Source organism: Elephantulus edwardii, unplaced genomic scaffold, assembly GCF_000299155.1.
Source record: "Elephantulus edwardii isolate Elephantulus edwardi_28Jun2011 unplaced genomic scaffold, EleEdw1.0 scaffold00048, whole genome shotgun sequence".
Taxonomy (NCBI): domain Eukaryota; kingdom Metazoa; phylum Chordata; class Mammalia; order Macroscelidea; family Macroscelididae; genus Elephantulus; species Elephantulus edwardii.
In genome coordinates, this window is record NW_006399798.1 from 10,720,630 (window position 1) to 10,742,131 (window position 21,502).

Sequence of the window (21,502 nt, forward strand, 5' to 3'; positions counted from 1 at the left end):
CTAAGTCTATGTAAGTCTCTGAACCAACAATATCACTTACAGGGATTTATGGAGCTACTTGGCTATAGGCATATTCTAATTACAAATTGTCTTAATACATCAATTGAGAAATACGTAGATGGATGATTGTACCTCCCTTGCTCTGGGTCTACAGGAAAGAATGAAACAATTCTCAATGAGGGGATATGCAAGGCTCTCCAGGAAGAATTGGTAAGTTAAAAAAGAAAAGTGCACTGCAGAATATATTTTCTCTTTTTTGCACAAAGGAAATAAATGTATCTTTTGTATTTTTCTAGTGTCTAAAAACTATTACAGGGATACACGAGGAATTATTATTGTTCTCAATAGGCTAAGAGGCTCGAGAGTGTGGGAGAGTTGAATACAGAAGGAACAGGAGTGAGAAATCTTTTCTTAAAAAATTTTTATTTCATTATTTTTTGTGTATACCGTCAAATCAGATCTGACTGGTACAGGAGGAGATTGTTCCTCCTTCTCCAGCAAAGTACCTGGTGGATTCAAACCGCTTGCCTCTGAGATTGCAGTGCAGCTTCTTGCCACTAGGCCACCAGAGCTCACTGAGAAATCTTTTTTTAAAAATTAATTTTAATGCAAGTTTTCAGAGACTTTGGATTTCCATTCCTTCATTGTTGCACTTTTCTCCCTGCCCACCCCTCCTGCCCAGTACACTCTTCTCTTTGAAAAGTAAAAGAAAAATCCTTTCATTGTTTTACAATCACTCCTCCCAAGTCCACTCCACTATACAGCCTTCATTCTGAACTCCTGCCATGACAATAGTACCTAATCACATATTCCTTTTAAACAGTTCTCTCCCTCATCTGTTTCCATGCAATATACATTATTTATCCAATCTTTCTCAGTTTCCCCCAACCCTGATGTCAGTACTGTTTTACAACAGTGGCAAATATGCAGTATTTGTCCCTTTGTGACTGAGATATTTCACTCAGCATAATGTCCTCCAGGGTCGCCCATTTTGAATAATATTGCATTGTGTTCCTTGTTTTTCAATGCTGTGTAGTGAATATTCCATTGTGTGAATATACCACAGTTTTTCTATCCATTTGTTTGTTGATGGGCATTTAAGTTGTTTCTAACTCCTTGCTATCGTGAACAAAGCCGCAATAAACATTGGAACATTGGAAAATCTTATCAACATATTTTTCCTTAGTTTTAATCCATATAAAACCATGTCTACACCTGATATTTTAAAATTATTACAAAAAATAAAAACATTTCATGATCTACTTTATCTAATACAAATAACATTGAAATGAGTTATTAAAAATATCTTTAGCTAGTGGAAGTTTATGAACTTATTTCTTGGTAACACATGCATACAACAGAAAGAAAGGATGCTGAGAAGGGATCTTTCCAGAAAGGGGGTAAATAAATTCAGAGCTTGAAAGGTAGATATGAAGGCAGAGGCTGTAACAATCGACTAGAAGCTTGTGTACATATTGAAAACATTTTACTTTGGAAGTTTTATACTTTCCAAGTGTTATGGATGACATTACTTCAATGGAAATATTCTTGCCAGAAGGCCCTGCATCTTTAGTCCACTGGTTCTCAGGCAGAACATGGTAGCTGATTACTCTGCCTCATTTTAATCCCAAATAAAGAAAAATGTGAATCACTTTACAATTCAAGCTTATGGAAAAATTCTAGAAGTGGGCAGATAGTAGTTATAAACAACCAACACATCGGTGAAGATACCCCGACCCCTCTTTGTTTACCCGTTCATGTTTGAGGTCTACCGTAAGGGTGTATGTGTATGTGTGATAATTGTGGAGGACTGGTAAGAGCCTGGAACTGGAACAATTCTTTCATAAATTGTTGCTACAAGAGAGATAGCACAGGTTCTCACACTAAGGAACCTCTGAAGCCTGACTTCATTCTTCTCTTCTATGCCAAGACAAGTTTTTGGAGTTAGGTGTATGGGGATTTCCAGCTACCCACCGGACTTTCACATAAGGTGCCATGCTGAAGCTTGCAGAAGGGGAAAGCAAGTATCCTGGGGCTTTCTCCTACACTCATGTTCCCAAAATACCACCTGCACTTCCAATGAGTATACTTCTGTAGCTGCAGGGTTTGAATTCTTTTCCCAAAATAAAAGACACCCAACATTTCATGGAATTTTGAGTCATTTCATTCCTAATGAGATGATTCACCAGTAGGTAAGAATTCAAAATAGGGTGAAGAGAAACTTTAAAAAAAAACAACAACACCCAACCTTTCCAATACACAAATGTTAATGACTATTGTTTTGATTATTAAACTATTACTAAACAACTTTTGACTATAAGTTGCACTGCCCATCTTATTTTCTGTTTCACATGCTGTGGTCATTCGCTCATAATTATTTTTCAGGGTGCCTGAACTTGAAATCAGGGTTATGGGAAATGGTGTGACACTCTTCATTTGATCCTAGAATTGGATTCCAATCCATGTAAAACAATAAAAAGCAACTGATTTTGTATATAATTTCAAAGGAAACAATGATCTGACTTTTTTCAATTTCTATCACATTAGCTCCAGCTGAGAACAACTTTGGCTGTACCAGGGGTCTAGTACCTATGGAGTTACACAGCTCGTGCAATGGCGGTGCCACACGGACAATCAATCTCCTCTCGTGAAGTTCACAGCATAGGAAACCTGCCAAAGGCTCAGCTAGGAGGCAGTTCCAACTCAATGTCAAAAAAGTTGAGCATCAAGCTTCTAAAAGGTCTAGCATAAAACCACTTTGAGAATGTGTATCTTTCCCAAGCTCATGGGATTTCAGGATTATCACATAATAAAACACATACAATAAGTAACAGATATTATTTTGCCTAGTTTGCCTCTGGAAACCCTGTGAATGTGGAGAAAGGATGAAAGTCACGCAAGTGTCCAGGACTTTTGTTCATAGGGTCGCTATGAGTGGCCTACGACTCGACGGCACTTAACAACAACAACAACAACAACAACAACAACATATTGAAATATATACTATGCAAGGCTATTCTTTGGGAAGGGACATTATCCTTAAAAAGATGGAGGGTCAGTGAAGGAGAAGAAGACACACAACTGGATGGATTGACACAGTGACTTCAGCAATGGGCTCTAGTGTGTCAGAGACGATGGGGATGGCACAGGGTAGAGCAGGGTTCAGATCTGTTGTTCCTAGAGTTGCTGTGAGTCGTACTTGACTTGAAGGCACTTAACAACAACAACAACAACAACATCATGCCGTATCATCGAGAACTCTGGTGCCTTCTCAGCTCTCCAATGCTTTCTATGTCAATATTTATGTGTTCCATTTTTTTAAACAGACTCCAATTTTCTTACAGTCATACTTCATATATTCCACGTTTCAACTTTTCATGGCTATTTGTGACTATTCCTCATTTTTGTGTGTGAAAGCTCAGCCTCCAGTAAGCTATCTAATACTCTAAGTGTCCAAGCGTGCTCTATTGTTCGTACGGGTTTCAAAGGCCTGTTCTTTTTTTTAACTATATTAAACAGAAGTCTTTATTTCCTTTTGAAATAAAGTGTTAACATTTTTATTTCCTTTTGTGATTACGTGATAATAAAATGAAGTCGATTCTTTTGAAAACAGGAATTGATATTTTGGTGAATAATGCCGGTGCCATTAGCTTGACCAACACATTGGAAACACCTACAAAGAGATTGGATTTGATGGTGAATGTTGCGCCAGAGGAACCTACCTTCTTGTTGTTGTTGTTATGTGCTGTCAAATCGTTTGAGACTCATAGTGACCCTATGTACAACAGCCCTAAAACCGGCTTTGTCCTGTGCCAATCGCACGGCCTCTGACACACCCATCCTGATTACCCCAGTCACTGAATCAATCCATCTCATAGAGGGTCTTCCCCTCCTGTGCTGTCCCTCCACTTTACCAAGCATGATTCTCTCCAAGGACCTGTCTCTCCTTACAACATGTCCAAAGTATGTCAGACAAAGCCCCAGAATCCTTGCCTCCAAGGAGTAGCTTGGTTTAACCCTTTCCAGGATGAATCTGTTTGATTTATTGGCAGTCCAGGGTACATTCAATACTTTTCTCCAGCACCACATCTTAAAGGCATCAATTCTCCTTCTATCTTCCCTAGTCATTGTCCAACTCTCTGATGCATAACAAATGATTGCAAAGACCATGGCCTGTATCAGGCGCACCTTAGTCTCCAGAGAGACACTGTTGCTCTTGAGTACTTTAAAGAGGTCCCTAACAGCAGACTTTCTCACTGCGATACGTTTTTTTATTTCCTGGCTACTGGTGCCAAGAGTGTTGACCGTGGAGCCAAGCAAACTGAAGCTGTGAACAATCTCAATCTCTTCACCATCCATCCTGATGCTACCAATTGGTCCAGTGGTGAGAATCTTTGTCTTCTTGATATTCAGCCTCAGTCCATACTGAAGGCTGCAGTCCTAGACCGTCTGCAGCAAGTGTGTGAGGTCCTCCTCAGTTTCGGCAAGCAGGGTTGTGTCATCTGCATAACGCAAGTTCAAAAGAAGAGGCAGGGGTTTGTTATAATGTTTTCTCAGAGAATTCAGGGGTAAAGAGTTGAACAAGGCCTGTTATTTTTGTCAGTCTTCATTTAAGAATGCCTCTTCAGTATAGATCTGACAAACAAGTTCTATACACATAAGAGCAAATGAGAAAAGCAAGCAGACATTTCTAGGGCAGCAATATGTGAAGACACTTCCCCAGTAAGAGAGATCAATTAGACAACTTGGTACTGTTCATCCACATTTCATCCTCTCCGGACTTCCACCTCCCCCATATGGCCTCTGTCTAATTAACCCCTAATATGAAGCTGCTGCCTGCTGGCTAGGCCTGGGGACCTCTGCACCAGCGGCACCCAGGAGCACTTTGGGAATTAGGTCTGAGAGGCCATGAGTGGCAGTGAAGGTCCAGAGCACCATCATCACCAGGGAGCAGAGAGGCAAGGAGAAGATTGAAGTGATTAGTGGCCCGAGTCATCATATTAGGGGGAACAGTTTAACAACACAGACTGGGAGGCCAGGCTGCTGGGCCTGGGGACACAAAGAGCAGTGAGTATTATATCCCAAAGAGTATTCCCATTCCCCCAAATTGGTGATCCTTCAAAATGTAGAAATTATCAAACAGTATCACTACAGTCAACACTCTTGGCACCAGCAGCCAGGAAATCAAAAAACGTATTGCAATGGGAAAGTCTGTGGTTAGGGACCTCTCTAAAGTACTCAAGAACAACGGTGTCTCTCTGGAGACCTAGGTGCGTCTGATACAGGCCATGGTTTTTGCAATCATTTGTTATGCATCAGAGAGTTGGACAATGACTAGGGAGGACAGAAGGAGAATTGATGGCTTTGAGCTGTGGTGCTGGAGAAGAGTATTGAACGTGCCATGGACTGGCAAGAAAACAAACAGATTCATCCTGGAGAGGATTAAACCAAGCTACTCCTTGGAGGCAAGGATTCTGGGGCTTTGTCTGACATACTTTGGACATGTTGCAAGGAGGGACAGGTCCTTGGAGAGGGACATCATGCTTGGGAGGGTGGAGGGACGGCACCGGAGGGGAAGACCCTCTATGAGATGGATTGATTCAGTGACTGGGTTTGGCACAGAACAGAGCAGGGTTTAGGGCTGTTGTACACAGGGTCACGATGAGTCGCAAATGACTCGATGGCACATAACAACAACAAACAACATCACTAAGATCATCACATGCAAGCAAAATCTTCCTGAAGATTATCCAAAAATTACTTGAAGAGTACATTGACAGAGAACAGCAGAAGTACAACCTGGCTTTAGAAGAACCCACGGCACTAGGGACATCATTGGGGATGATGGATGGATGAAGCTGAAAGTAGAGAGTGTCAGTAGAATGTCTATTTATAGTGGGCAAAACTATCAACTATGCAGAGACATTTTTATTTGTATTTTATGCACTATGTAAAGGCATTTGACTGTGCGGGTCACAACAAATTGTGTCTAATGTTGAGAAGAATGGGAATCCCAGAACACTGAATTGTGCTCATGCAAAAACTCTACCTAGACCAAGAAGTGTTGTTTGAACAGAAGAATACAGCATGGTTCAAAATCAGGAAAGCAGTGCATTAGGAATAGATTCTTTATCCATCCCTATTCAATTAATGTACAAAACATATCATTCAGGAGGCTGGACTTCATAAAGAATGTTGGATCAGGATTGGAGGAACATTCGTCAACAACTTGGGTTACACAGAGGACACAACTTTGCTCCCTGAAATTGAGGAAGTTTTGATGTATTTGTTATAGAAGGTCAAAGATTGCAGCCTTTAATATGGATTGTATCTCAACAGTAAGAAAACAAAAATCCTTATCTCTGGGCCAATAGGCAGTACCATGGTAGATGGAGAAAGGATTGAAGTTGTTGATGATTTCATCTTGCTTGGACTCACAATCAATACCTTTGACACCAGCAGTCAGAAGATCAAAAGATGAGTTGCATTAGTAAAATCTGCTGTCAAGGTCTCTTCAGAGTACTAAAGAACAATGATGTCAGGCTAGAGACTAAGGAAGGCGTAATTGAACCAGGCCATGGTTTTCTCCATTGCTTGCTATGCATTTGACAGCTGAACAATGAATAAAGGCAATGGAGAATGGAGAGCTAGACAATGACAGAAGAATCAAAGCCTTTGCATTGTGATGCTAGAAAAGAGTATTGAACATGCCATGGACCTCCAGGAGAACAAATAGGTCTAGCCTAGAGAGGATGAAACCAAGCTGCTCCTTGGAGGCAAGGATTTTGAAGTTCTGTCTCGCATACTGTGGGCATGTGGCCAGGAGAGACTAGTCTTTGGAGAAGGATATTGATGCATGGAAGGGTGGAGGGACAGTGCAGAAGAGGAAGACCCGGGATGAGATGGATTGATACTGGGACTGTAACAATGGGGTCAGGTGTGTCACAGATGGTGAGGTTGGCTCAGGATGGGACAAGATTCTGTTTGTTCAGAGGGCCACTATGGGTCATAGTTGACTTGATGGCTCATAACCACCACCACCACCACCATTACCACCACCTATATATATTTCTGAGAATTTTGTAACAGAAAAAAATATGTTGGAGTTTATGAAATGATTTTTGTACACTGGTTGATAAGATCATCCATCTCAATGATCTGGGCTTGCGGCTGGTAAATAACCTTGTCTTTGAGACCTGCCTCTCTCTCTGGATGTGGAAGCCAAGAGTCCTGACACTCTTCTGCATTTTACCTTAGATTGGTTCATGGCCAGCTCAACTTGTTTCATTCCAGGTATGTTTAGATAGTTTTTATCTCTACTGTTGGAAATGTTGTGGCATTGACTTTATCACCCTTTATCAAGCTGCTGCCTTCAGGTCAGATGGTTACATCTCATTGGGCACCTTGCTTTTATTTCCCTCCCTCCCTCCCTCCCTTCCTTCCTTCCTTTCCTTCCCTGTTTCTTCTTCCACTTGGTGTTTTTTTTTTTTCATTCTTCCATCTGCTGCTTTGTGTCCCAGGTATGGCATCTGCATCTGTTTCATTTGCGTTGTCGAATTTTTGTGGTAGAGGATCAGTATGGTGTGTCTGACTAAGCTGATTTCTTAACACATCTCCTTTTATTAGTTTTCATTAATAAGCCAGGGTTATTTTAATGCAAACTAAGAAGGAAGATGCAGCAATAGAGTTATGCTAGACTCCTTGGTCAAAGAGAGTATTCAAAAGGGTTTCTTGTTGTGTACTGATGTGCTTCATTCTGTTTTCCTTTCTGGCATATTCTGCACTTTTAAATTGCTGACTGTTGATACTTTATAAATTGAGTCATAAATTATCCCAGAGAGATATGCACACAGAGAAGAGTTTGTCACATTGCTTGTTCAGCGTAGGGAATTTCTAGTTGTAGTTTAACTGGTCATGTGGTAGGCTTTAAAAATGTGTTGAAATGTACTAATTTTGTTAATATACTCAAAATTGCAGTGACTCCAATTATTAATTTTCTCAGGGGTATCAATGTTTATAGTATTATAGAATTGAATTTATTGGATTTCTTTCCCTAACATGTCTTACCGTATTACTTCTAGAAGATACAAAGAACACGTTTATCCACTGGTATTTTTAATTTTGGGGAGGGAAGTAGTCTTATCTTTTTCTGCACCTACCAAGGTAAACCTCATTGCTGTTGTTATGTGCCATCAAGGTGGATCTGATTCACAGCAGGTTTTCAGAAGCGGTGAACTGTACTAGATGTGACTGACCATCTTTCTCCTATGGAACAGCTGGTGGATTCGAACTGTGTGCCTTGGGGTTAGCATTGCAAATATTTTCCCAGTAGGCCACCAGAATTCCCTAAGGGTTGGACTTAGGGAGCTAAATTTTCTTATGACTCAGGATGATTCAGATTTTTGGATCCTCACATAATCCTCCACAAATTCTCTCTGCTACTTGGCCTGATGTTTCTCTCATTGTGCTAATTTTTCATGAGTGGCTCAATGAAGTGCCTTATTAATTCCTGCCCTAATGGCTGGCAACGCTGTCTCTCAAATCTGCTCCAAAATTATATCCTCTCCTGATGTTCTGTCAAAACATTGCTAGTATAGTTCTCTGCTTTAACTGCTGAGAATATTTATGTGATCTAAAATGGAATATATGGATTTGACTCTTGTTAGATTTTTTTTTGTTATTGTTTGGTAATGTCAAGTAATTTCTGACTCAGAACAACCCTATGTACAATAAGCCAAGATCTTACCTGATTTAACCTCATCTTCACAACCACTGTTGTTGTGGTTGCTATGTGCCGTCGAGTCGCTTGCAACTCATAGCGACCCTATGTACAACAGCCCTAAACTCTGCTCTATCCTGTGCCAATCGTACTGCCTCCGACACACCCATCCCAATTATCTACTATACCTAAATCCATTGCTACAGTCAGTGTTTATCCATTCCATTGGAAGTCTTCCTCCCCTTCTCTGACCTATTTTTACAAGCATAATGGTCATAATTCTTCTAAATGGTATAGCCTTGGTCTATCCATTCGCTGTACAGAGGTAACTCGTGGTTGCTGTGATGTTAAACACTGTGACATGGATACGTCAAATGAGAGAATGGTTACCCATGGTACACAGTGTTTGGTGGAGCTCCCCTATTAAAACAAGCTTGGAAGCAGGGGTGGCATCTACTTCTGAAACAGCTTGCCTCCGGAAACTCTATGAACTAAGAGAAATGATCAAAGTTATACAAGTGTTCATGTCTTTCATTCATAAGATCGGTATGAGTTGTCTACAACTTGACGGCACTTACCAACAATAATGTCTTTTTCTAAAGTCTGGCCCCCTCCTGATTACATGCCCAAAATATGAGATGAAGTCTCACTATCCGTCCCTCTAAAGCCCATTCTGACTGTACTTTCTCCAAGAGATGTTTATTTCAGTCTTCCAATAGTTAGGGTTTTAGAAAACGAGTATTTTCATTTTTTACTTCCACCGTATTGACAAATCACTCTTCCTAAACATGATTCCATGATGGTAATAACCATCTGTGAAACTGATCCTCTCATTTCGGAATCTAAACTTGTCCTTGACTCAAACTTAATGGCCTTTAATTCCCCTTTCCTGAGATGTTTTCCTCACACAGTTCTTCAGACTCTCTTGAGAGTAGCCTGATTCAAACTGCCCCACAGTAGGCACCAAAGTTCAAAACCAATGTCCTATTTAACTTCTCCAACCGAGTCTTCCCTTTGCCTACAGAGCACACATATGTTTTGGGTTTGTTGTTTTTGTTTTTTTTTACAAGATTTCCACCGTAAATTTCCACATAAACCCACCAACTATTTTGTCCTCATCTGTAATAACTCCAAGCTGTTTATAGAGGCAAGATAATCTACAGACTTGCTCATCTTTATAAACTCTTAAAAGAATGGCCACAGAGGTAGTACATGGTTGAGGTTCCCCAAGGAAAGAACTTAAGATACGACTCTTGTCCCGTGTCATCTCGGTGCCAAGGTACCCAGAAACTGTGTCTTTGAAATATCCCTGCCCAAGTAGTGAAAATAAATTAAGAGGTCTGCCTATTCCAGGAATGGTCCCTAACATCATGATTTTTTTTTTATAAGGTCCAGTGATTATTTTTTCAAAAAGGTGCTTTTAAAAACCACCTTTTTGCTAACTAAATGCATAATGTGTCCAAAAACAAGGCTGTGGCTTTAGCAGGTTGTTCTGTTCGGCCTTCCAACTGAAGGTAAACAGGATGCTGTGCTTAATTTTCCCTATTTTTCTTCATTTACAGTCATGCCATACTGTCTCCTCCCTCATAGCCCAAGGGGACTTAAGGTGGAGCCACTTCCATGTGGCAATACCAAGTAAGAAAGAAAAAAATTAAAGAAAAAATATGTATATATTTCCCCCCTCCTTTTTGAATTTAATATGGAATCCCAAAGGGTCAAGAGTTAAAGTAAAAAAAGCATACCTATGCATTCTGAATCTCTAACTGTGGAAGACTTGAGGTGACGATGAAATGAGATACTAGGAAAGTGCCCAAGTAGAGAAGAAATGATTATCAACAAAGTCAGTGTAAAAAGTCCAGAGCAACTAACAAAATGCAGAGCCATTTGCCACCCACTACAGTCAAGTTCATGAGTCAGAGTCGAGCTCTACTGCATAGGACTTCAGTGGTTGGTTTTCGAAGGTGAATCATAAGTCCTTTTCTCTGATCTGTCTCTGGTGGCCATAAGTTGTCAGTCTTTCTATTAGTAGTCAAGCTTGTTAATGTCTTGCACTGCTACCAACACATCCAGAACCACAAAACCCCAATAACAATATGGATATGTATTTGTTTTTAAGCACAAATGCACAGAACTTATTGCTAAGGTTACGATGGAATATTTCATAAACTAGGTTGTAAGTGAATGAGTCATTTATACACTAATTTTTGTCTGTATGTGTGCAATCCCAAAGCTATGATCTGTTGTTGATATGTTGGCATAAGTTGTCGTTGACTGGAATGGTGACACCTAAGTGTTATTAATAATTCTGGAGAAAGATGGGCAATCTCTTCCCATGTGATTTATAGCCTCTGAAAACCTGGAGGGTCAGCTCAATGCCAGTTCCAACTCAATACACAACAGCAACATTTCTGTATTTATGCTACCAATTATTTAATACAAATCCTAAAACAAAGCAAGACAATGTCAATGCTAGCAACTGTCCCTATTTTTCAAATCGTGGTTACTTTATTGGTTCTTCACAATCTACACTTTAATACACATCACTGTAACACTTCTCTTTTGGAAGAAAGAATGAAGAATGGCTACAAACCAGGATGCTGACATATTATGTGGACCCCTGCCAAGGAATCTGTACAAACGTCTATATCTTAAAGCCAAAAAACCCACCAATGGGTGTCATGAATAAAGCTTGCCTATCAAAATATCAAAATATAAAGATATTATTTTCCAATCTTAAACAAGCTAGAGCATTTGGTGTGCTTAGAAAGCAGATCTGATGAAAATAGTAGAGAAATAGCGTGAAGAGTTTGTCTACAAGTCTAGCCACATTGTTATTCGTATCTGTAAAGTGGAACTTACAAGCTCCTCACATTTCAGAACTCATCAAGAACACTTGTCAAGATAAAGAATCATTTCTCATTTGAAGTTTTACGTGCTAGGAGACTCCAGTGTACTAAGCCTTGGTTAAAAGTCAGGAAAGTCAGTAATTTCAATCTATTTGAATGAAAATGTAGAAAGTAGAGTGCTTAGATTATTTTTTTCTAACCATGGATCAAGCTCTAGAATATTTAGCACAATGCTCCTATGTGGCGGTCTCCATCCAAGGAGGTGTTCAATTTCTCATAATGCTTTCGGCATCCGGGGCTGGATAGATCGACTTTCCATTCATGAAATGTTTCATTCAGCTGTTAAGGAATATTGCAGGAAAAATAAATGAAAACTTAACACAAATTTGCATCGAGTCATTTTACCATCAATAGCCCTGGCTTACTGGAAAATTAGAAAGATAAACTGTAAAATTGTTTATATTCATTGCAAAAATATGCCCTCCATATTTAGCAGCCTTGTTCATATAGTAAAGTGAATGTATACCTTTCTGTTCCTTCTACCACAAACAGTCCAGAAACTTGCCCGTTGAGTTTAGATAAACCACAGTTCATTTAATGTAAATGCTTCCCCTATTTTGGAATATTTTAAACTGTAGGTAGAAAGAAAAATTTAACTGGTGTTTCTTGTGTTTCTACCTGAAAATGGATATATATGTGTGCATGCATTTATGTACATGTAGTTATATACATATAATATGTACATGTCCTATATTTTGATAGAACTAGCATTTGTGTTTTATGTTTTTTCAATGATACTCTTCACTACAGGGGTATTATGTTTAGTACTACCTGGAAAAATCAGCTTAGAGAATTTACAGAAATGCGTGGGGCCTGATTGACAAGAATGGATAATGTAAACATATATGCGTATACACATTCACACATATATACACATATGCACACGTGAGATCTATACACACAGTTTTCGTAGAATACATATTCATTATATGCGTATAATTATTTCTCTTCTGTATTTTATCATGTGTGAGCATGTGTGTGTGGTTGACTCTCTCTCATGATGTCCTATGCGATCTTTGCACAACAGTGCAAAACACTAAAATATGGCCTCGTCCCATACTGGCCTCACAATTATTGCTACATTTCAAACCACTGTAACAGCCGCTATACCAGCCTATCTCATTGAGGGTCTTCCTTTTCTTCATTGGCCCTCTCCTTTATTAAGTGCAACATCCTTCTCCAGGGACCACTGCCTCCTGATAAAGCATCCAAAGGAATTGAAAAAAGGCTCCCCGTCTTTACTTCTAGGGTGTTTTCTGACTCTGCTTATTTCATGACATAGTTATTCTTCTGACAGTCCCTGTCTAGCCAGGATTCTTTGTCAGTATTATAATTTAAATATGTCTTCCCTCTCAATCATCTTTACTCATGTCCAACTTCTGCCTCCATGCGAGAGGGCTGAAAATATTATGGCTTACGTCCGGTGCTCCTCAAGCCTAAAAGTGATGCTGTTGTTTCTTAACACCTTAATGTTGTTTGTAGCCCATCTGTCTAGTGGTATGTGTCCTTTGATTTCTTGACTGTTGCATTCATAGGCATTGCTTGTAAACCCAATTAAAGTGAAACCATGAGCAATTCTAATCTTTTGTCTATCATGAGACTAATTACAGGTTCAGGATATCATTTTTTATAATCTTCAGCAGAATTTTTCTCACGTATGATATTGATGATATTGTTCAATAATTTCCACACTCTGTAGGGTCATCTTTTTTTAAAAAAATTGAAATGAATATGGATCTCTTCCAGGGACAGAGAATGTAAGTATGGAAAAAGATGGGTCAAGGTCCTCATCTGTTGTTCATAGTTGTAATGAGTCATAGCATACTTTATTGTACCTAACAACAACAACAACATATCAAATATTCATCATTAAATGAGATTCTAGTGAAATAATTTCAGATGTTCAAATGATTCAAATGGAAGGCTTAATTAGATGCATACATGGGCCACGCTTTTCTGAAAATACACACCATGTGAGAGTCTGAATGAAGAAATGTCCAGTTTATATATAAATTCATGTTCTCTCATTGCTTTCAAGTAGAAATGAACTCGTATTTGAGCCTTCGTTGGGTTTCCAAGGCTGTAAATTGTACCAGGGTGGGAGAAAGTTTCCCATTTTTTTTCCCCTGAGGGAAATTCAAACAACCTGCATGTCATCTATGCTGAAGACTACTGTTGTTGTTAATGCACTGTCTAGTTGAGTATTACTTGTAGCAACTCGATGAATAACAGTTCTGAACCCTGCCCCTACACTGTCTCTTCATCTCTGACACTCGAGTCTATTACTGCAGTGACTGTGTCAATTCATCTCACCAAGCTTCCTCCTCTGTTTCTTTGAATTTCCGTCTTTCCAAAGCTTGATGTCTCTTTCCAAGGAGTAGACCCTCCTAACAACATTCCCAGAGCACATGAGACCCAGCTTCACCATCCTGTCTTTAGGAGCATTTTGGTTGCACTTTCTGTAAACTGTATCTGTTTGTTCTCTTGGCAGTGCATGGTATATTCAATGCTTTTCTCCAACACCACAGCTCAAAGGAATCAATTCTTCTTCTGTGATCCTTATTCACTAACAAGTTCTCAGCTATAGCAGGTGATTGAAATCTTTCATAACTTGAATCAAGAGCACCTTAGTCTTTAAACTGACATCACATCTCTTCTAGACTTTGAAGAGATCTCTGACAGCAGACTTTCTCAATGCTAAACATCTCCTAATCTCCTGACTTCTGGATCCACGTAAGAGAAAACCATTGACAATTTTAATCTATTCTCTGTATGTCATGATGTTATCTATTGGTCTAGTGGTGATAATTTCTGTTTTTGTTGATGATGAGAACTTCCTTGATGCTAAAGACTAATCGTGGATTATTTTATATTCACATTATTACTTTATTGAGATACGTATGGGTTTTGCTTGAGATTTGGAGAGATATTTCACTCTTAATTTTTCAAGCTGTCTCTCAATTCATGTTGTTAAGGAATATTTTTAAAAAATATTGCTATTTTTTCCCTAAATTTCTAGTAAGTTGTGAAGAAGAGTCACTAATAAGCATTTACTGAGACCTTATTCTGTGTAGATCTGAATGAGGCTTCAAATTATTACAAGAAGGATTGAAAGCATGATTGTATTGGAGAAATACAATCTTGAGCATTAGAAAACCTCATGATATATGAATACATGTAACATAAAATGGCCTCAACTTTTGCACTTACTGTGACATATTTATGCTCATACAATCACACTTGTATTGACTTAATTAGTTTGACCAATACTTAGTCTGATCTTTGCAAAGCCTTCCTTCAGAGTGTAAATGCACAAAGAATACATTCTTCTTCAGTCCTTATTCACTGTCCACCTTTCAGATGAATATGAAGATATTTAAAATAGTATGGCTTGGGTCGGTCACACTTTAGTCTTTAAACCTATATTTTTGCTCTTTAGCCCTTTAAAGAGGTCCTTGACAGATGATTTACGACTTTCTATTGTAGTGATGGGAAAGAATATTAGATATATCATCGACTGCCAAAACCAAACAGATCCTGGATGCAGTAGAAGCAGGGTGCTTCTTAGAGGCAAAGATGTGAAACTTCCTCTCACAAAAGACTCACAAGTATTTTGGACACATTGTCAGGACTGGCCAGTCAATGGAACGAGATTTTATGCAGGAAAAGACGGAGGGTCAGAGAGACGGAGACGCTGAGTGAAATGGATTGAGAATGTGATTTTAACAACGGGCTTGAGCATGGCGGAGGGTGTGATGCTGGCGGATGAAGAAAGTTTCAGATTCAGATCTGTTGTTCGTAGGATCACTGTGAGTGATAATACGCTCATACATAATAACGACAATTGTCCAGGTAAGTTCACCAGGATCTATTGCGATGCTAGACAGAACTGTGAGCGTAAGGATCTTGGTAAACATGAGTGAGCTAATTTCCTAACCCTAATTCCAACTCTGACACTGGACTAATGTAAGTAAACATAAAGCTATAGACGCAGAGAATATTCCCCAGATCCCACAATAAAGCGGGGTGCCCTGTATACCTTTAGAAAGGACACACAGTGTGGCCGTGAGGTGCAATCTTCTTGAATATCACTGACTTAGCCACAAATCTTTAAAAATAGGAATTGAAAAGACCTTCATAATAAAAAAGCCTGAAAAATCGGAGGGAAAATGCTATTTGTGTAAAAGAAGAGCTTTTTCTTTATTCAATAGAACTTCAATTCCACAATCTCCTTTATGAATCGTTTTCAAATTTTATTTTCTAGAATTTGTTTTTTCTTGTATTTTTTTGGTTTGCACATAATCATATATCTCTATCTCTATATCTATATCTATATAGTATTGCATTCATATATTTTGTGTTTTATCCAATCTTTCATTTAGGCTGTATTTTTCCATGTACTATGCGTTATGCAGATGACACAACCTTGCTCGCTGAAACTGAGGAGGACCTCATGCACTTACTGCAGAGGGTCAAGGACTGCAGCCTTCAATATGGACTGAGGCTCAATGTCAAGAAGACAAAAATTCTCACAACTGGACCAATCGGTAGCATCAGGATGGATGGCGAAGAGATTGAGATTGTTCACAGCTTTAGTTTGCTCGGCTCCATGGTCAACACTCTTGGTATCAGTAGCCAGGAAATAAAAAAATGTATTGCGATGGGAAAGTCTGTGGTTAGGGACCTCTCTAAAGTACTCAAGAGCAACTGTGTCTCTCTGGAGACTAAGGTGCACCTGATTCAGGCCATGGTTTTTGCAATCACTTGTTATGCATCAGAGAGTTGGACAATGACTAGGGAGGATAGAAGGAGAATTGACACCTTTGAGCTGTGGTGCTGGAGAAGAGTATTGAATGTACCATGGACTGCCAAGAAAACAAACAGATTCATCGTAGAGAGGATTAAACCAGGCTACTCCTTGGAGGCAAGGATTCTGGGGCTTCGTCTGACATACTTTGGACATGTTGTAAAGAGAGACAGGCCTTTAGAGAGGGACATCATGCTGGGTAGAGTAGAGGGACAGCGCAGGAGGGGAAGACCCTCTATGAGGTGGATTGATTCAGTGACTGGGGTACTCGGGATGGGTGTGTCAGAGGCAATGAGATTGGCACAGGATAGAGCAGGGTTTAGGGCTGTTGTACATAGGGTCGCTGTGAGTCACAAACGACTTGACAGCACACAACAACAACAACAACAACAACAACATGTGTTTGATACTATTATCAATATACATTGTATTTTCATAATTACTACGGACCTGTGCTTATTATTTCTGCATCTTTCCAAGTCACCATTGAATCCTATTCCTTCATCCCTCATCTGCCCACTTACCTCTGCTATTTTAGTGGTTTCCCCTTCCCCCGTTTTCTTCTCCCTTCTCCCTTTCTTCTTCAACTTTTGAACATTTATATGCATCTTCTTCAGTTATTCACCTGTTTTTACAATGCTGGTCTTGTGCAGTATTTGTCCTTACCAGACTGAGGTAGTGCAATGCTCTCTAGATTCTCTCATGTTATGTAGTGTTTTACAAAATCATTGTTCCTGCATGCTGCATAGTATTCCATTGTGTGGATGTACTATAATTTCTCAGTCCATTTGTTTGTTGTTGGATATTTGGGATGTTCATGCTATTGTGAATAATGCTGCTATGAAGATAGATGCACATATCTGCATTTGAGCCTCAGTTCTAATTTCCTTAGGATATATTCCAACTAGTGGAATAGTTGGGATTTCTGTGTTCAATTTTTTGAGGAAACACCAAACTGCCTTACAAATGGTTGTACCAAATAGGCTTGCAAATATAGCCAGAAATGCACAACTAGGAAAGGAAAATACTGACAAATGACTTGTCTAAAAATTAAGTCCCGGTGTGCATCAAAATTTTTTGTTTCCAATTGCATGAGAAGGAAACCTACAGACTGGGAAGAAACATCTCACAGTGACATCTCAGACAAGGGTCTCATAAAGAAAGTTTACAGATACTACAAGACCGTCACAAGAAAAAGACTGTTAATAACAAAATTGGCAAAATACATGCAAACACTTCACAAAGGAAGACTTTTGGATTATGAACAGACACATGAATAAATGTTCAAAATCAATGGCAATCAGAGAGATGCAAATCAAAACAACCGTAAGATACCATCTCACCCAGGAGTCATAGCAAAGTTAAATAAGACAGCAAGAAATACATGTTGAAGAGGATGCAGAAAGATTGGACCTCGCATACACGCCTGGTGGGATTTTTCTTTACGTTTAAGAGATGCACACAGAACACAGAATTTTGGTGGCATGGTCTGTGGGAGGCTGCAAACCCAAAGGTGTCTCCCCCTGAAAGTTCAAGTTTACTACAGCCTTGGGAGAGAAAGTTGGGCAGTACCTGTGTGATTTACAGCCTCCAACAGCCCACAGAGGCACCAGCTTTGAGTGGGTTCTTACTCCATAGCAATGGAGTTTGATGAAATCATGGTCAAGTTAGATAACTTCACCCTATAATTAGAGATTTAGTCACATTATCTTTATACTTCACATAGAAAACATTCCCTTTTCTTTGACTTGTGCTCACTTCTCCTAAATCCCCTAATTAATTTTATTCTTCATGATAAGACCTCCGAGTACTATTTTAAATAGACTTTTGAAAGTACCCCATCAAAAAAATAGGATCTCGATATTACCAGATTTTACCTTGAAGTAAATGGCATTGAAATCTTGATAATGACTTTCCAGGAAAGTCAGATAAACATTCTCTTAAAAGAAATTCGCTGTTTGTGTTTACCACCCTCTGCCTTGGGCTTTTTTCCTGCCTGGTTGTATGGGATAAATCATCCCCGTTTTGGAGACACTTGGATAATATGGAAGTAGCAGCTGACTTCCTCAAATGTAATCCACAGCAAGGGCCAAACAATTGTGTACAGCTCTGTAAATGGAAGCAAACTTTGGGTCCTTTATGCTTCTGTCGATAAAGAGAGATTGCAGGTCTGAGGGTTCAGATTGCCCGTGGAAAGGGCACTGGGAATTGAAACACAAAGGGCGCTCCAGAGGCTTCATTTCTACAGGAAGCCTTTAATTTGCTGACAGTGGCCTGCTGGCCCCTGAGCCCTCAGAAAGGGACCATTCTCCTTTCTAATGTCACCGTGCAGACTTGAAGACAGTTTTTTGTCAGTGGGTCCAATCATTTAAATCACTTCTTTGTATCTGAACCTGGGAAAAACAGCAGTCAAGAAACACCAGAGGATGTGGTTATCATGAGATAATCAACCCCCTGGGGAGATCAGACACACCTGTGCCAGTCCGTCTTAGCCCCACGGGGGTGATTAAGACAGGAAAACTGCGCCCTGCTTCCTTCACCCCTTCACGTCTTCGCTATGGCATTAACCACCAGCCTGTAACTAGCTCTCCTGATAAAATCAGCTCATGTTGCACCCTGACTGTTGTCCAGAAGGAGGCTCAGGAAGTTATTCTTTGATTTCTCTGGCAAGGATTCACAGGTTAAAAAAAAAAAAAAAAGTTGATTGCAAAAGCAGGCTTCTGAGAAAGCAAGCCAGATCTGAGACCTTCGGGATTCACCCTCTAAGCCATCCTTGCTCCGCCTGGGCGAGCCCACCTTGCAGAAACCCAACTCGGCACCAAAGCTTTCTTCTCTGGATCCAGCGACAGGACCAGGACAAGCGAGTACTCAGCAAGGCAGGAAAAGCAAGCATTTCCTTCTACTCCCTTGGGTCCAAACCTGGTTCACCTAGGTGTCTTTGATCCCGAGCCGTTTTTCTGCCAGGTGAAATGGAGTGTTTACAAGCAATGGGGGGGACGGGGGGTGGGGTGGGGGAAATGTCTAACAAATCAAAGAAAACATTATTTGCCCCCTCTGCACTAAATGCATTTCATGGCAGTAGGCTTCTCAGGCTTTGTGCCAGGAATCTCAGATAGGAAGGAAAAATAGGTAAGTAAAACATAGCCAAGCCGACTCATTTTGATTTCAAAGTGAAAAATATCTTTGCCTCATGTGGTGGACCAGTTCTGGAAGAGCCCGTACCACCTGACCCTGATTTGTACTGAGGATTCTGGCCGTTCCCGGCCTTTCCGGCTTCATGGAGAGAAAGGAGGGCTCCACACAGCTGCTTTTGCTAAAGTACTGTTGCCCTTGAGATGATCTACACTTCAACTTGTCCATGGATTTATGACTAAATCTGAAATACGTTTCCACAGGCTCCCAGTCAATACAGGATTATAGGGAATGTGTACGTTTTCATGGGTGATCTGACACCCACATTATAAATTTGAATAATGGGGCTGTCTTAGCCTAAATAGGGTTAGGGTTTGTGCACAGGGTTTTTGAGAGCCTGTTGTTTCGGAAGTGGGTGGCCAATCCTTCTTCCTGTTGTTGTTGTGTACTGTAGAGTCCAACCAACCCATCGCTGGTCCTCTGGTGGGTATTCAGAAGCAGTTAATTACACAGGAGACTGCTCATCTTCCCGCAGAGCACCTGGTGGTCTCGAACAGCGTGCCTTCGGGATTGCAGCACAGCTTCTTGACGCTAGGCCACCAGCTCTCACAAACTTCTCCCTAGTCTGCCTTAATTTAGATGTTCAGCTTAGAGTAGTATCTGGCAGACTAGCATTGTACCCAAAACAACAGATGAAACACACTTCTCATTGTAAAAGTAATCGATTAAGTGTTGGTCCCCCACTACCCTTTGGTAACTGTGATTTGGTCCCACCATACCCTGCAGTGTTCAATATGGAGTGAAGCTCAACATCAAGAAAACAAAGACTCTCACTACTGGGCCGATTGGCAGCATCACGATGGATGGTGAAGAGATAGAGATTGTCAATAGCTTCAGTTTGCTTGGCTCTACAATCAACACTCTTGGCTCCAGAAGCCAGGAAATTAAAAGATGAATTGCATTGGGAAAGTCTGCTGTCAGAGACTTCTCCAAAGTACTGAGGAGCAACGATGACAGTCTGGAGACTAAGGTGCTCCTGATCCAGGCCATGGTCTTTGCAATTACTTGCTGTACATCAGAGAGCTGGTCAATGACTAGGGATGATAGGAGAATTGATGCCTTCGTGCTGTGGTGCTGGAGAAGACTATTGCATATATCGTGGACTGCTAGGAGAACAAACAAGTTCGTCCTGGAGAGGGTGAAGTCGGGCTGCTCCTTGGAGGCAAGGGTTCTGAAGCTTCATTTGACATACTTTGGACATGTTGCAAGGAGGGACCAGTCCTTGGAGAGGGGCGTCATGCTTGGGAAGTTGAAGGGAAACACAGGAGAGGAAGACCCTCTATGAGATGGATTGACTCAGTGACTGGGGTAATGGGGGTAGGTGCATCAGAGACAGTAAGATTGGCATAGAACACATCAGGGTTTAGCGGTGTTGTACATAGGGTTGCTATGAGCTGCAGGAGACTCAGCAACACATAACAAAAACAACAACAACAATGTCTTTCTAATATCTTAGTAGAAATCTTGCTTTATAACTTTTATTCTTGATTATTATGTCTTAATATTCATACAGGCGAAGTTTAGTGTTTTTTTTCTTACTTTCATGGTAGTTCACTCATTTCTATTTATTTTTTATATTATTATGCAATCTTTCATTTTCCCTTCTGGCTGACAGATTTTTAATGATTTCTTTCTATTTCCTCATTTTTCACTTTCATTTGGCTACTATACTTCTTCAGTTTGATAAGGAAGTCTTTCCTTTGTGCTCGCTCGCTCTCTGCTTTCTTGGGATTTATTAAGATTTTATAATAACGTGACCTACTGTCACCCTTAAAAGTCACATGGGCCCTTAAAATACTTGGTCTCTGTGTTCTCATTCTTGAGTTAAATATACCCGCACATACAAGAGGCTGCTAAACCATCCCAAACTCCCTGAGC